Genomic DNA, 16,555 nt, shown 5'->3' with positions numbered 1-16,555 from the left:
TCCCTTCCCCCCCCTCCCTCCCTCCCCCTCTCCTTCCCTCCCCCTCTCTCTCTCTCTCTCCCCCCCCCTCCCTTCTCCCCCCTCCCACCCCCCCCTCTCTCTCTCTCCCTCCCTCTCTTCCCCCTCCCGCTCAGCGGCACGAACGGCTGCAGAATTCTCCCTGGTTGAAGCACTTTCACACAGGTAGGAAGATGGTTTATTTAATCTTTTCTTGGCTTATAAATGTTTATTCAGGTTGGATTTATTTGTATAATATTTGTAGAAGTATAAATAAGGATTGATTGTAGAATTTAATGACTTCCCTCCTCCCTCCCCCCCCCCACCTCGTTCTGGACGCCTAATTTGTAACCTGCGCCTGATTTTTTAATGTGTAGAACAGGTTTTTTCAGTTCTACAAAAATCTTCACTGGCTCCATTCTACTTTAGTTTGGAGTACATTTTCACTGTGGAAACTTTCAAATCAGGCGTCAGTGGCCGGACACGCCCCCTATTGAAGAAAAAATTCTGTTCTAAACTAGAACTGTTCTACCTGACTAGAACTGCAGAAAAAAAAATGTGGAGAATTGCGATTTCTAAAATAGTCCGTTCTCCACCAGTTGCTCATAAAAATCAGGCGCGAATCATGTCGAAACTTGGGCCCAATGTCTGTAAGCACATCCACTGTCACCATCAAAAACCTGCGAGTCATGTTACGCATAGCATGCCTGATGGTCCTTTGTCAGGCGACAAGTGGGCCGTGCTTCACCAGCGCTGATTTCAAGGAATTCATGACCCGCAATGGGATCAAGCACGTCACATCTGCATCATTAAAAGCCCGCATCTAATGGCCAGGCAGAATGGGCAGTTCAAACTGTAGTGTATGGAGAAAGAGTCAGACTGAACAGTGAGCTCAAAGTAAAGTGTGACCGTAGTCTTTTATTACAGGTTTCCAGAGTGCCTCTCCAATCTGCGAATCCTTCTTAAATACCTGTGCTCCCAAGGAATTATGGGATGCCTTGGGACTCCGGGGAATGAGCCCTTTGGTGGCTGTACAGAGTAAATACAAGTCCACATATATAACAACATTCCCTCCCCCCCCCCCCCCCAAACATTCCCCCCCCCCCAAAGTCAATACGGTAACTATTTACAATGTGAGTCGATCTGGGGCCCTTCTTGCCTTGGTTGATCGTCTCGGTGTGAAAGCTGATGTTGTTGAATCATTTGTTGGGCCCTCGCTGGGCTGCTGTGCAGCTGGCCTTGCTGGGCTGCCTGGTGTGTTGGGCCCTGCAGGGCTGCTGTGGATGGTGGGTTCTGCTTCGTGGTCAACTGTGGTGCCAGTTGCCACTGGTGTGTATGTTGGGGGAATCAAAAAAGTTAGGATCCAAGGTGCGTTGCTCAGGGTAGCCCGTGAATCTGAGTTTGATTTGGTCCAAGTGTTTCCAGTGAATAAGTCCTTTTGAAAGTTTGATCCGAAAACACCCTGCTCCCCTCTTTGGCCATGACAGTGCCGGGAAGCCACTTGGGACCTTGTCCATAATTTAATACAAATACAGGATCATTGATTTCAATCTCGCATGACACATTTGCGCTATCACGGTATGCACTTTGTTGAAGCCACCTGCTCTCTACCTGTTCATGTAGATCAGGGTGAACTAACGAGAGCCTTGTCTTAAGTGCTCTTTTCATGAGCATTTCAGCAGGTGGGATCCCAGTGAGTGAGTGGGGTCCCGTGCAGTAGCTAAGCAGGACTCGGGATAGTCAAGTCTGTAGTCAGCCTCTGGTAACCCTCTTCAAGCCTTGCTTGATGGTTTGCACTGCTCTCTCTGCCTGACCATTGGACGCTGGTTTAAACGGGGCAGATATGACATGTTTAATCCCGTTACGGGTCATGAATTCTTTGAACTCAGCACTGGTAAAACATGGCCCGTTGTCGCTCACCAGAGCATCGGGTAAGCCGTCAGTGGCAAACATGGCCCGCAGGCTTTCAGTAGTGGCAGCGGACATGCTAGCTGACATCATCTCACATTCAATCCACTTGGAGTACGCATCTACAATGACAAGGAACATTTTACCCAAGAACGGGCCTGCATAGTCGACGTGTATCCTAGACCACGGTTTGGAGGGCCAAGACCATAAACATGGTGGCACCTCCCTGGGTACATTGCTTAACTGCGAGCATGTATTACATCTGTGAACGCAGGACTCTAAGTCCGCATCGATACCGGGCCACCACACGTGGGATCTGGCTATCGCTTTCATCATTACAATGCCTGGATGGTACTGTGGAGGTCATTGATGAAGGTGCCTCTGCCCTTCTTGGGGATCACTACTCGATTGTCCCACAGAAGGCAGTCTACCTGTATAGACATTTCTTCTTTGCGCCACTGGAACGGCTTTATCTCTTCCTGCATTTCCACTGGGACACTGGACCAGCTCCCGTGAAGCACACAGCTTTTGACTAGAGATAATAAGAGGTCCTGGCTTGTCCAGGTTTTGATCTGCCGGGCAGTGACGGGTAATTGCTCACTCTCAAATGCTTCCATAACCATGGCTAGATCTGCGGGCTGTGCCTTTTCCACCCACGTGGTGGGCAGTGGCAGCCTACTGAGAGCATCGGCGCAGTTTTTTGTGCCTGGCCTGTGGCGGATGGCGTAGTTGTATGCGGACAACGTGAGCGCCCATCTCTGGATGCGGACAAATGCATTGGTATTTATTCCTTTACTCTCGGAAAACACGGATATAAGTGGCTTATGGTCAGTTTCCAGTTCGAATTTTAGCCCAAACAGTTATTGCTGCATTTTCTTTACCCCATCGACACACGCTAACGCTTCTTTTTCAATCATGTTGTCGGCTCTCTCAGCCTTAGACAGACTCCTAGATGCATAAGCAACTGGTTGCAGTTTCCCAAAATCATTAGCTTGTTGTGATACACACCCGCGCCATATGACGACGCATCACATGCCAGTACCAAACGCTTACATGGATTATACAACACAATCAATTTGTTTGAGCAGAACAAATTTCTCGCTTTTACAAAGGCATTTTCTTGGCTTTTGCCGCAAACCTATTCGCCCCCTTTTCGTAATAAGACATGTAGTGGTTCTAGCAGGGTGCCGAGACCCGGTAAGAAGTTACCAAAGTAGTTCAAGAGTTCCAGAAACGACCGCAGCTCCGTCACATTCTGTGGCCTCGGTACGTTCTCGATTGCCTCAGTCTTCGCATTGGTGGGCCTGATGCCAACCGCCGCAATCCTCCTTCCCAGGAACTCCATTTCAGGCGCCAGGAAAAAGCACTTCGAGCGTTTTAACCGGAGCCTCACATGGTTGAGTCGACTAAAAACCTCCTCCAGGTTCTGCAGGTGCTCGACTGTGTTCCGATCTGTGACCAAGATGTCGTCCTGGAAGACCACGGTGTGCGGGATCGACTTTAGTAAACTTTCTGTTTCTCTGGAATATCGCCGCCGCTGATCGGATTCCAAACGGACATGTGTTATAAACAAAAAGACCTTTGTGCGTGTTGATGCAGGTGAGGGCCTTCGATGATTCCTCCAGTTCCTGCGTCATGTAGATTGAAGTCAGATCCAGCTTCTTGAACGTCTTTCCTCCCGCAGGCGCTGCGAAGAGGTCATCGGCTTTTGGAGGTGTGTATTGGTCCTGCAGGGAGAAATGATTGATAGTTACTTTGTAATCACCACAGATTCTGACGGTGCCGTCTTCCTTGAGGACTGGGACAATAGGACTGGTCCACTCGCTGAAGGCGATCGGTGAGATGGTGCCTTCTCTTTGTAGCCAGTCTAGCTCGATCTCTACCCTTTTTCTCATCATGTACCATACTGCTCTCGCCATGTGATGGATGGGTCGCGCCCCCGGAATTAGGTGGACCTGGACTTTTGCTCCTTGGAATTTCCCGATGCCTGGTTCGAACAGCGAAGGAAATTTGTTTAAGACCTGGGCACACGAAGTGTCGTCAGCGGGCAATAGCGCTCGGACGTCATTCCAGTTCCAGCGTATCTTTCCCAGTCAGCTCCTGCTGAGCAGCGTGGGACCATCGCCCGGTACCAGCCAGAGTGGTAGCTTGCGCACCGCTCCATCGTAGGAGACCTTTACGGTAGCACTGCCAATTACAGGAATCAGTTATTTTCTGTAAGTTCCTAGTTTCGTGCGAATTGGAGTTAAGACTGGCCTTGAGGGCTTGTTGCACCACAACCTTTCGAAAGTCTTTTTGCCCATGATGGACTGGCTTGCGCCTGTGTCCAGCTCCATTGACACCGGGACTCCATTTAGTTCAACATTCAGCATTATCGGAGGACAATTCGTGATGAATGTATGTACCCCATGTACCACTGCCTCCTCTATCTGAGGCTCTGTTTCATCGTGATCCTCCTCTGCAACCTGGTGGTTTGCAGGTTTAACAGGCTTAGCAGCTCGCCAGCACATTCGTTTGAGGTGTCCCATTGTTCCACAGCACTTGCAAATGCATCCTTTGAATTGGCATGAATGGAAACGATGATCACCCCCGCAGCGCCAACAAGGTGTTAATGGACTTGCATTCATCACCCTTGATGGTGGACTCTGAGACATCTGCGGACGTGTAGCTGCAGGTATGTATGACCTGCCCTGTACATTACGATTTGAAAACAACATCACTTTGTCCAAGTACTTGTAGCAGCACTTGTGTGCTGAGAGATTTGCTTAATAGTGTCGCCGGTGGCAATGAACGCCTGGGCTATCGCTGTGGCCTTACTCAAGGTTGGGGTCTCTACAGTCAAAAGTTTGCAAAGTGTGGTTTCGTGGCCAATGCCAAGTACGAAAACGTCTCTGAGCATGTGCTCCAAATGTCCTTCAAATTCGCAATGTCCTGCAAGGCGTCTTAGCTCAGCGACATAACTCGCCACTTCCTGGCCTTCAGATCTTTTGTAGGTGTAGAACCGGTACCTCGCCATCAGAACACTTTCCTTCCGGTTCAAATGCTCTCGGACTAGTGTGCACAAATCGTCATACGATTTCTCCTTGGGTTTCGCTGGAGTGAGCAGATTCTTCACGAGGCCATACGTTGGTGCCCCACAGACGGTGAGGAGGATTGCCCTTCGTTTGGCATCGCTCTCTTCCCATCTAGCTCGTTGGCCACGAAGTATTGGTCAAGTCGCTCCACAAAAGTTTCCCAATCATCTCCCTCCGAAAATTTCTCCAGGATGCCCACTGTTCTCTGCATCTTTGGGTTCGCTATCTGTATCTCGTCGTCAGTTGAAGTGTATGGAGAAAGAGTCAGACTGAACACTGTGAGCTCAAAGTAAAGTGTGACCTTAATCTTTTATTGCAGGTCTCCAGAGTGCCTCTGAAACCTGCGAAGCCTTCTTAAATACCTGTGCTCCCAAGGGATTATGGGATCCCTTGGGACTCTGGGGAATGAGCCCTCTGGTGGCTGTACAGAGTAAATACAAGTCCAGATATATAACACAAACCATCAAGCAAAGCTTGAAAGGCATGTCGGAAGACTCCCTGCAGACCAGCCTGTCCCTAATCATGCTCAGCGACCCCACTTGCTCACTGGAGTTCCCCCTGCCGAACTGCTCATGAAAAGGGCACTCAAAACAAGACTCTCTCTAGTCCACCCTGATCTCCATGATCATGTCGAAAGCAGGCGGCATCAACACAGCATGTATCATGATCGCGCAAATTTGTTACGCGATATTGAAGTCAATGACCCTGTATTTGTATTCAACTATGGACACAGTCCCAAATGGCTTGCTGGCACTGTTGTAGCCAAAGAAGGGAGTAGGGTGTTTGAGGTCAAACTTGCAAATGGACTAACTTGCATAAAGCATTTGGACCAAACCAAACTGCAATTCACAGACAGCCACGAGCAACTTGAAGAAGACACCACCAACTTCGACCCTCCGATACACACACAAGTGCCATCACGGTTGACCACGAAGCTGAACTCAGCCGAGCTGCAGCAGCGCAGCAAAAGCCAGCTGTGCAGCAGCCCAGTGAAGGCCCAACCAACTCACCTGCACCTGTGTTTGTAGCGAGAGGATCGAGTAGGGAACAGAAAGCCCCAGATTGTCTCACCCTGTAAATAAGTGTACTGTTGACTTTGGGGAGGGAGTGATGTTATGTATGCAACACCCTGTAACCAGCATTCTACCACCACCAGAGGGTGCATCTGTTGGAGTCCCAAGGGATGCAGCACTGTATGTAAGCAGGCCTCCCATGCTGTGCCAGCACTCTGGAGTCAGAATAAAGAGACTAAGGTCACACTTACTCAAGTCTACGGTACTCACATTGCTTTATTTGAGACATAACAGCCGCCACAAACATTGCGGCGCAAATCGGGTAAAAAAAGCCTTTCTGGCGACACTGAATTTCGGTCCTGTGGTCACATAACATAGCTGGATCTCCACTCCAGCACGTTCAGGGAACTCCCCTTTAAAAAAAAAGAATTGTCCTACATCTCTCCCTAGCGCTCGATTCTTTTGTTTTGTCTCTGCTATAAACAGCGCCAGTGATGAAACTGTAATGTTTGATCATTTAAAAAGCAGTTTCTGAGTGGCAGAGCCCCTCCCACTTCTTCCTGTATTACAACGGCTGTTTGTTTTACCCCACGCTTACCAAAGGTTGTACTTCTCCAGCTGTGAGGGAAGCTGCTGAATACAATCAGTACGTGCATCTCAGCCTCTCTTGATCTCTGTCCATGTAGGTTAATGTTTATTTGTTTTCCTTGAGGGTGAAATTTTCTAGTAGGTAATATTAACGAACGTGGCGCTAAAATTATCTTGCTGGGTCTGGAGCGGACCGAGAGCTCAAGTCAGGGGGGCAGGCAATGGGAGCGGTGGGGGGCACGGGGCAGGCAATGGGAGCCGGGGGGGGGGGGAGGCACGGGGCAGGCAATGGGAGCCGGGGGGGGGGGGGGGGCACGGGGCAGGCAATGGGAGCCGGGGGGGGGGGGGGCACGGGGCAGGCAATGGGAGCGGTGGGGGGCACGGGGCAGGCAATGGGAGCCGGGGGGGGGGGGAGGCACGGGGCAGGCAATGGGAGCCGGGGGGGGGGGGGCACGGGGCAGGCAATGGGAGCCGGGGGGGGGGGGAGGCACGGGGCAGGCAATGGGAGGGAGGGAGCGCAAGCAATGGGAGCGGGGCGGGGCGGGGCGGGGGGGGCACGGGGCAGGCAATGGGAGCCGGGGGGGGGGGGCACGGGGCAGGCAATGGGAGCGGGGCGGGGGGGACGCGGGGCAGGCAATGGGAGCCGGGGGGGGCACGGGGCAGGCAATGGGAGCCGGGGGGGGGGCACGGGGCAGGCAATGGGAGCCGGGGGCGGGGGGGCACGGGGCAGGCAATGGGAGCCGGGGGCGGGGGGGCACGGGGCAGGCAATGGGAGCCGTGGGGGGGGGGGCACGGGGCAGGCAATGGGAGCGGGGCGGGGGGATACGGGGCAGGCAATGGGAGCGGGGCGGGGGGGACACGGGGCAGGCAATGGGAGCGGGGCGGGGGGGACACGGGGCAGGCAATGGGAGCCGGGGGGGGGGGGACACGGGGCAGGCAATGGGAGCCGGGGGGGGGGGGGGACACGGGGCAGGCAATGGGAGCGGGGCGGGGGGACACGGGGCAGGCAATGGGAGCGGGGCGGGGGGGACACGGGGCAGGCAATGGGAGCCGGGGGGGACACGGGGCAGGCAATGGGAGCGGGGCGGGGGGGACATGGGGCAGGCAATGGGAGCGGGGCGGGGGGGACACGGGGCAGGCAATGGGAGCGGGGCGACAACTTATTTGCAAATAGCGAATAACCAAAAGGCCCGGTGCTTGGCGGTTAGGCCTGGCCTTTGCCATCTACCCATGTCGGCGCGAACCTCCGGTGGCCGGGGCTGAGCTGAGCGGAGCGCGAGCTGTCCGGCTCCCCCACCGGCCCGAGCTGAACTTGCAGTGAGTGAGTGTTCAGGACTTCGCGGCTTTATGTCTCGGAAGCGAACAGCAGTCAGCCTGATTGGGATTCACTTGGTTTGAATGGACAATGGGAAGGCCTTGGCTTTTGAATTCTTTTCAGACTTTGCGAGCTCCCATTCAGTTTGACGAAGCGTCTTTGTGTTAAAACAATATTTGGCAGACCAAATTTGATGGAGCGACTGAAGCCCGCTGAGCTTCTCCGGCAAGTAGTTTTTCAACATATTTACTGATGCTTATGACCCCCACCCAATAACAACTTCATTTGCCGAGCCTTAGGAATTAAAATCTTTCTGTGCTCAGTTTACGGACCGAGCAACTTTACGTTTACTTTAAGGCTTGGAAATCGAAATCCGTGGCCTGCTTTATATGAAAGTTATATTAGCTTGGTCTGCCCTTTTGCTGTAAAAATGTAACCATTGCGAATGTTTCTGCTATGTTTAGGAAATGTAAGTGTCGATTGGCAAGCTTTTGTTTTGCCTGACTTGCAGTATTTTATGGGACAGTTATACAGACCTAAATTACCAAGGAATAAATATGCATTTTTTCTGAGATGCTAGTGATTCAGCATTCCACTAATATGTCCTTACTATACAGTATAAATGCACACCTACCCATACTTGAGAGAAGGTCACTCTGTGACCAGTAACCTTTATTAGCCAGCACTGAAGTGGAGAAGATGGGTGGAGCTTCCCCTTTTATACCTGAAAGTCCAGGTTAGGAGTGTCTCCCACAAGTTCACCACCTAGTGGTCAGTGTACGACTTAAGTCAGTTGACAATGACAGTAGAATACATGACATCACCTCCCCTCCCCAAAGTCTTATTGGGATCACAGGTTAAGTCTCTCTGGTGGTTTACGCGCCCTTGTAGAGCGCCTGAGTTGGGGCTCCGGTTGTTGGGCGCTGGCCTGAGTGTCTGCTGTTTGCCGTGCCTCAGGCCTGTCCGGACTGCCTACAGTAACTGGGCTCTCCTCCACTTGGTTCCGGTATTCGGTCACCTGTGGTGGAGTGAACTGTACATCATGTTCTTCCTCTGCTTCTTCCATGGGGTTGCTGAACCTCCTTTTAGTTTGATCCACATGTTTGTGGCAGATTTGTCCATTGGTAAGTTTAACTACCAGAATCCTATTCCCCTCTTTGGCAATCACAGTGCCTGCGAGCCATTTGGTCCCTGCAGCGTAGTTGAGGACAAAGACCGGGTCATTGACATCAATACATCGCGCCCTCGCATTCCCGTCATGGTAATCACATTGTGACCGGCGCCTGCTCTCAACAATTTCTTTCATGGTGGGGTGTATAAGGCATAACCTGGTTTTGAGCGTCCTTTTCATTAGCAGCTCTGCGGGTGGAACCCCTGTGAGCGAGTGTGGTCGGGATCTATTGGCCAACAGGGAGCGTGATAAGCGGTTTTATAGGGAACCCCATTTGGATTCTGAGCATCCCCCGTTTGATTATCTGCACTGCTCGTTCCGCCTGGCCGTTTGAGGCCGGCTTGAACGGTGCCGTTCTGACATGGTTGATACCATTTCCTGCCATGAAGTCCTGGAATTCAATGCTTGTAAAGCACGGGCCATTGTCGCTGACCAAGACGTCCGGTAGACCATGGGCAGCGAACATTGCCCGTAGACTTTCTACCGTGGCAGAGGATGTGCTTGAATTGAGAATGTCACACTTGATCCATTTGGAGTAGGCGTCTACTACAACCAAAACCATTTTTCCCATGAAAGGACCTGCGTAGTCCACATGGATGCATTACCATGGCTTGGCGGGCCAGGACCAGAAGCTAAGGAGGGCTTCCCTGGGCGCATTGCCCAGCTGGGCACAAGTGTTGCACCTGCGAACACAAAGTTCCAGTTCTGCATCTATCCCTGGCCACCAAACGTGTGACCTGGCAATTGCCTTCATCATGACAATGCCCGGGTGCTCATTGTGGAGTTCTCGGATGACCGCCTCTCTGCCCATCTGGGGCATGACTACTCGGTTTCCCCATAGTAGGCAATCGACCTGAATCGAGAGGTCATCCTTGCACCTGCGAAATGGTTTAAATTCCTCAGGGCAAGCCCGGTACGTGGCTGCCCAGTCCCCATTCAGGGTACATTTCTTGACTAAAGACAGTAGCGGGTCTCTATTTGTCCAGACTTTAATCTGACGGGCTGTCACGGGTGAGCCTTCGCTTTCGACAGCTTCAACAGCGATGACCATCTCAGCAGCATGCTCGGTTGCCCCCTCGGTGGTGGCTAGTGGGAGCCTGCTGAGTGCATCGGCGCAACTTTCATTGATCGGTCTGTGCCGAATTGTATAGTCATAGGTGGCTAACGTGAGTGCCCACCTCTGTACGCGGGCCGACGCATTTGCATTTATGGCCTTGTTGTCGGCCAAAAACGACATTAGGGGTTTGTGATCTGTATCCAGCACAAATTTCCTGCCAAACAGGTACAGGTGCATTTTTTTTACTGCATATACACATGCAAGCGCTTCCTTTTCTATCATCCCATAACTCCTTTCTGCCTGGGATAGACTTCTGGAGGCATAAGATACCGGCTGTAACTGACCCTTGGCATTCACATGCTGCAACACACACCCGACCCCATAGGATGGCGCATCGCACGTTAACACAAGTTTCTTCCATGGGTCATATAGCGTTAACAGATTGTTGGAGCATAACAAATTGTGTGCTCTGTCAAAAGCCTTTTCCTGGCTGTCCCCCCAGACCCATTCGCGACCTTTGCATAGGAGCACGTGTAGCGGCTCTAACAGCGTGCTCAATTTGGGAAGAAAGTTACCAAAATAGTTCAGGAGCCCCAGGAACGAACACAGCTCCGTCATGTTACGGGGTCTGGGTGCTCTCTGGATCGCTTCCGTTTTGGACGCAGTAAGTCTGATCTCATTTGCTGCTACCCTCATCCCCAGGAATTCTACCTCTGGAGCTAATAAGACGCACTTTGCCTTTTTCAGTCACAGACCTACCCGGTCCAGTCTGCGTACCAACTCCTCCAGGTTGTGGAGGTGTTCTTCAGTATCACAACCCATGATGAGGATGTCGTCTTGAAAAACCACCGTCCTTGGAATCAACTTGAGGAGACTTTCCATGTTTCGTTGAAAGATCGCGGTGGCCAAGCGAATCCCGAACGGACATCTGATGTACTCGAACAACCCCTTGTATGTCGTGATGGTGGTCTGCTTCTTCGACTCGCTCGCCAGCTCCTGGGTCATGTAAGCTCCTGGGTCAGGTCCAATGTTGAAAAAAGTTTGCCACCGGATAGCGTCACAAAAAGGTCCTCCGCTCTTGGTAGCGGGTACTGGTCTTGGAGTGACACCCGATTGATGGTGGCCTTGTAATCACCACATATCCTGACCGACCCATCCGCTTTGAGCACCGGCACAACTGAATTCGACTGGCGAGATAATGCCTTCCCTCAGCAAGCGGTCCAATTCGCCTTCTATCTCTTCCTGCAACACGTACAGCACCGCTCTGGCCTTGTGGTGTACAGGCCTGGCGTCCGGGTTTATGTGAATCACTACCTTGGCACCCATGAAAGTTCCAATGCCAGGTTGAAATAGTGAGACAAATTTGTCCAGGACCTGTGAGCATGATACTCGCTCCACAGAAGAAATTGCATTGACATCGCCCCATTTCCAGTTCATGACAGCAAGCCAACTCCTCCCCAGCAGCGCGTGACCATCCCCCGGGACAATCCAGAGTTGCAACCTGTTCTCCGAATCTTTGTGGGTCACGACTACCGTGGCGCTGCCTAGCACCGGAATGATCTCCTTTGTATATGTCTGTAGCTGTGCGTCAATCGGCAATAATTTTGGCCTCCTGGCCTTGGACGCCCACAACTTGTCGAACTATTTGATATTCATGAGGGACTGGCTGACCCCTGTGTCTAGCTCCATTGATACTGGGATGCCACTGAGGAGCACTTTCATCATTATCGGTGGCGTCCTGGTGTATGAACTGTATATGTGCTCCACATGAACTCGCTGAACTTCAGCTTCCAGCGATTTCCCCCAGTGTTCATTTTGCCTCGTAGGGCTTACATCGGGTCTATCCTCCTCGTACATCAACCTGGCTGCAGGCTTCCTGCACATATGTGCCAAGTGACCGCTGACGTTGCAATTTCTGCAGGTATATTGCTGATACCTGCAAGCTCTGGCTGGGTGTTTGCCTCCACAGCTCCAACATGAGCCGTTGTTGGAAACAAAAGGTCCATTACCAGTCGATCGTCTCTGACCGTCTCTGTAACTGTCCTTAAACGCACCATTGACAGTTGTTGATGGCCCCATTACTGGCCGCATTGTCCCTTGCGATGGCATGAATCGCCGTTCAGCTAGTCATTGTCTCTGTTGAATTCCCCCTTTGGGTTCGACTACATGCTCGTGCATGTCCGATTGCCCCTGGCCGCCTGGAGAACTGTGTGCCGCGTTAATAATGTTGACTCCCTGTCCATTTGTTGCATTTAAACCAAGATTTTTGTCAAACATCATTCTGGTCTCTTCCTCCCCTGAGATAAATGTCTGGGCCATCAAAGCCGCCGTTTCCAGGGTCAAGTCTTGGTCTCAATCAGTTTGCTGAAAACCCCAGCATGCCCGATATCCTCAATAAAAAAAGTCTTGCAGCATCTCCGCTCTGCATGCATCTGGGAACTTACATAGGCTCGCCAGTTGCCTGAGGTCTGCCACGAAGTCTGGAACGCTTTGCCCTTCTCGCCACCGGTGCGTGTAAAACCGGTGTCGCGTCATGTGCATGCTGCTCGCCGGTTTAAAGTGTTCCCCGATCAACTTACTGAGCTCTCCAAAAGTCTTGTCCACCGGCTTCACTGGCGCTAGAAGGTCCTTCATCAGGGTGTACGTCCTGGATCCACAAACCATCAGGAGATGAGCCCTGCGTTTGTCGGTTGAATCCTGTCCCAACCATTCCTTGGTGACAAAACTTTGCTGTAGTCTCTCAATAAAATCGTCCCAATCATCACCGACACAGTACCTCTCATCTGTGCTGCTAGTGGCCATGCTCACATGGTTTAAATCCCAGTTCTCGTCGCCAATCATATGTCCTTACTATACAGTATAAATGCACACGAGGCCCATACTTGAGAGAAGGTCACTCTGTGACCAGTAATCTTTATTCGCCAGCACTGAAGTGGAGAAGGTGGGTGGAGCTTCCCCTTTTATACCTGAAAGTCCAGGTTAGGAGTGTCTCCCACAAGTTCACCACCTAGTGGTCAGTGTACAACTTAGGTCAGTTTACAATGACAGTAGAATGCATGACACCACAAGCAGCACAAAATAATGGCCACCTGCAGAAATTTGTACAGTAAACATAAAAGCCAGCTTTTGTACTGGGCTTTTACCTGCATGTTGTAAATCTCTTAAGATCTGAACTTTTATACTGCCTGTAAGGTTTCTTGAGAAAATTTGGAGCAGGCTCAAGGGGGCGTATGGTCTACTCCTGTTCCTATTCCTTATGTTCTTATGATATTCATATTGTTTGAAGGTAATATTGGTGGGCGGGGGTCATACACGAGCCACACTGAGGAGAAAGGTCCCCAGTTTGATCCCTAATTTTCATCTAGTGTGGTGGTGGAGCTGTTACCATCGGCATCAGTATCCACTGGATAGTGAGAGGGAAGTCATTTGTGTCATTCCTGATCAAGTTGCAGTGACTGCTTACCAGAAAGTGAGCATATGTGAAAAGTAGATGAGTGACGGTGTTTGGTTGAGCTGTGATGCCCCCTCAATTAAATTTCTCTTTGACACTCTCCGCCCAGGTTCACGTTTGAAGAATAGCCATCTGGATGAGGTACTGGCAGGGTAGGGTGCTGTTGCTCATGGAACATTGCACTCCCTCCTATAAACCGCATTGTTGCCATGGAGCAAGTTGCAGACAGCAGCCCCTTGGCTGTCAATCAGCACCTGTCAAACTTGAAGCAGTAGTGTCCACATGCTGATGCAAATGGTCTATGTGTTCAGAGGTAGCTTGTAATTTGGAATCTACTTTTAGTTCCTTATATATGAGAATTAAGAAATACAAAGCAGCGGTGATTAGTTGGTGAGTATCACTGTTGTCTTTTCTTCTCTCTAAGTTAGGGCAGAGGGGTATTCTAAAAACTATAGTTAATAATCTAATAAATAGAGGTATGGTAGGGAAGCACAGTCCCATGGAATACACATCCTATGCCATGTGCGAAGTCCTGGACGCTTCTTGTGACCAGGACGACCACATGTGCGGGAAATGTTGGCAGCTAGAGCAGCTCGAGTTGGCGGTTGGCGTCACTGCAGTGCATCCACGAGGCTGAGAACTTTGTGAATAGTGTCATGTATCTCACACTACTGTATATAACTGTATCTTACCATGCTATACATGACTGTAACAAGATATGACCTGTAACCACAAGCATGCTTTACCACCAGGGGTGCACTTGCAGGAGACACTGCATACCTGTTCCACACAGGTATATAAAGGCAGGTCTCAGGCAAGTGTGGCACTCGAGAGCTGTGAAATAAAGGTGCAGGTCCAGAGTGACCTTCACTTCAGCATGTGCCTCGTGTAAGTCTGTACTGCAGGGTCAGGACTTTGCAAAGAGCACATTTCAGGAGGTGGTAACCCTGCAGCTTTAGAGTGTGCAGGCAGAGAGGGAATGAGTGACCACCAGGCAGGATGGGCAGGAGTGCCCTGAGTGCATCTCACTCGCTAACCGGTTTTCAGTTCTGGATGGTTCATCTGGGGAGTGCGAGCATGGCCACTAGCAGCATAGAAGAGAGGTACTGTGTTGGTGATGATTGGGACAACTTTATTGAGAGACTAAGCAACGTTTTGTTACTAAGGAATGGTTGGGACAGGATTCGGCCGACAAACGCGGGGCTCATCTCCTGACGGTTTGTAGATCCAGAACGTACTCCCTGATACAGGACCTTCTAGCGCCAGAGAAGCCGGCGGACAAGATGTTCGAAGAGCTCAGTAAGTTGATCGGGGAATGCCTTAAACCGACGGCTTGAAGGGCAAAGTGTTCCAGACTTCGTGGGAGATCTCCGGCGACTGGCGAGCCTACGTAAGTTCCCAGATGCATGCAGAGCGGAGATGCTGCGAGACTTTTTTATTGAAGGCATCGGGTAAGCTGGGGTTTTCAGGAAACTGATTGAGACCAAAGACTTGACTTTGGAAGCGGCGGCTCTGATAGCCCAGACAATTATCTCAGGGAAGGAAGAGACCAGAATGATTTATGGCAAAAATCTTGGCTCAAATGCAGTAAATGACCAGGGAGTCAACATTGTTAAAGCGGCACACAGTTCTCTAGGCAGACAAGGGCAATCGGACATCGAACCCAAAGGGGGAATTCAACAGAGACAATGGCTAGCTGAACGGCGATTCATTCCATTGCAATGGACAATGCGGCCAGTAATAGGGCCATCAACACCTGTTAATGGTGCGCTTAAGCACAGTTACAGAGACAGTCAGAGACGATCGACTGGTAATGGACCTTTTGTTTCCAACAATGGGGCCTCCAGCTCATGCTGGAGGTGTGGAGGCAAACATCCAGCCAGAGGTTGCAGGTATCAGCAATATACCTACAGAAACTGCAACATCGGCGGTTACTTGGCACGTATGTGCAGGAAGCCTGCAGCCAGGTTGATGTACGAGGAGGACGGGCCCGATGTAAGCCCTACGAGACCAAATGAATACTGGGAGAAATCGCTGGAAGCTGAAGTTCAGCGAGTTCATGTGGAGCACATATACCAGGGCGCCACTGATAATGATGAAAGTGCTCCTCAATGACATCCCAGTATTAATTGAGCTAGTCACGGAGACCAGCCAGTCCCTGATGAGTATCAAACAGTTCGAAATGTTGTGGGTGTCCAAGGCCAGGAGGCCAAAATTATTGCACTGCTACGGACATATACAAAGGGGAGGAGTTGGCTTGCTGTCATGAACTGGAAATGGGGCGATGTCATTGCAATTTCTTCTGTGGAGCGAGTATCATGCTCACAGGTCCTGGACAAATTTGACTCATTATTTCAACCCGGCATCGGCACTTTCATGGGTGCCAAGGTAGTGATTCACATAAACCCGGACGCCAGGCCAGTACACCACAAGGCCAGAGCGGTGCCATATGTGATGCGGGAAAAGATGGAATGCAAATTGGACCGCCTGCTGAGGGAAGGCATCATCTCGCCAGTCGAATTCAGTGACTGGCGAGCCTGATCATGCCGGTGCTCAAGGCAGATGGGTCGGTCAGGATATGTGGTGATTACAAGGCCACCATCAATCGGGTGTCACTCCAAGACCAATACCCGCTACCAAAAGCGGAGGACCTCTTTGCGACGCTATCCGGTGGTAAACTTTTTTCAAAATTGGACCTGACCTCAGCTTACATGACCCAGGAGCTGGCGAGTGAGTTGAAGAAGCTGACCACCAGCACGACACACAAGGGGTTGTTTGAGTATAACAGATGTCCATTCGTGATTCGTTCGGCCGCCGTGATCTTTCAGCGAAATATGGAAAGCCTCCTCAAGTCGATTCCAAGGACAGTGGTTTTTCAAGAAGACATCCTCATCACGGGTCACGATACTGAAGAACACCTCCACAACCTGGAGGAGGTGCTACGCAGACTGGACCGGGTAGGGCTGCAACTGAAAAAGGCG

The sequence above is a fragment of the Pristiophorus japonicus genome, chromosome 4, assembly GCF_044704955.1.
Source record: "Pristiophorus japonicus isolate sPriJap1 chromosome 4, sPriJap1.hap1, whole genome shotgun sequence".
Classification (NCBI taxonomy): Eukaryota; Metazoa; Chordata; class Chondrichthyes; family Pristiophoridae; genus Pristiophorus; species Pristiophorus japonicus.
The sequence above is the reverse complement of the archived record's forward strand: the minus strand, read 5'-3'. Positions refer to the sequence as shown.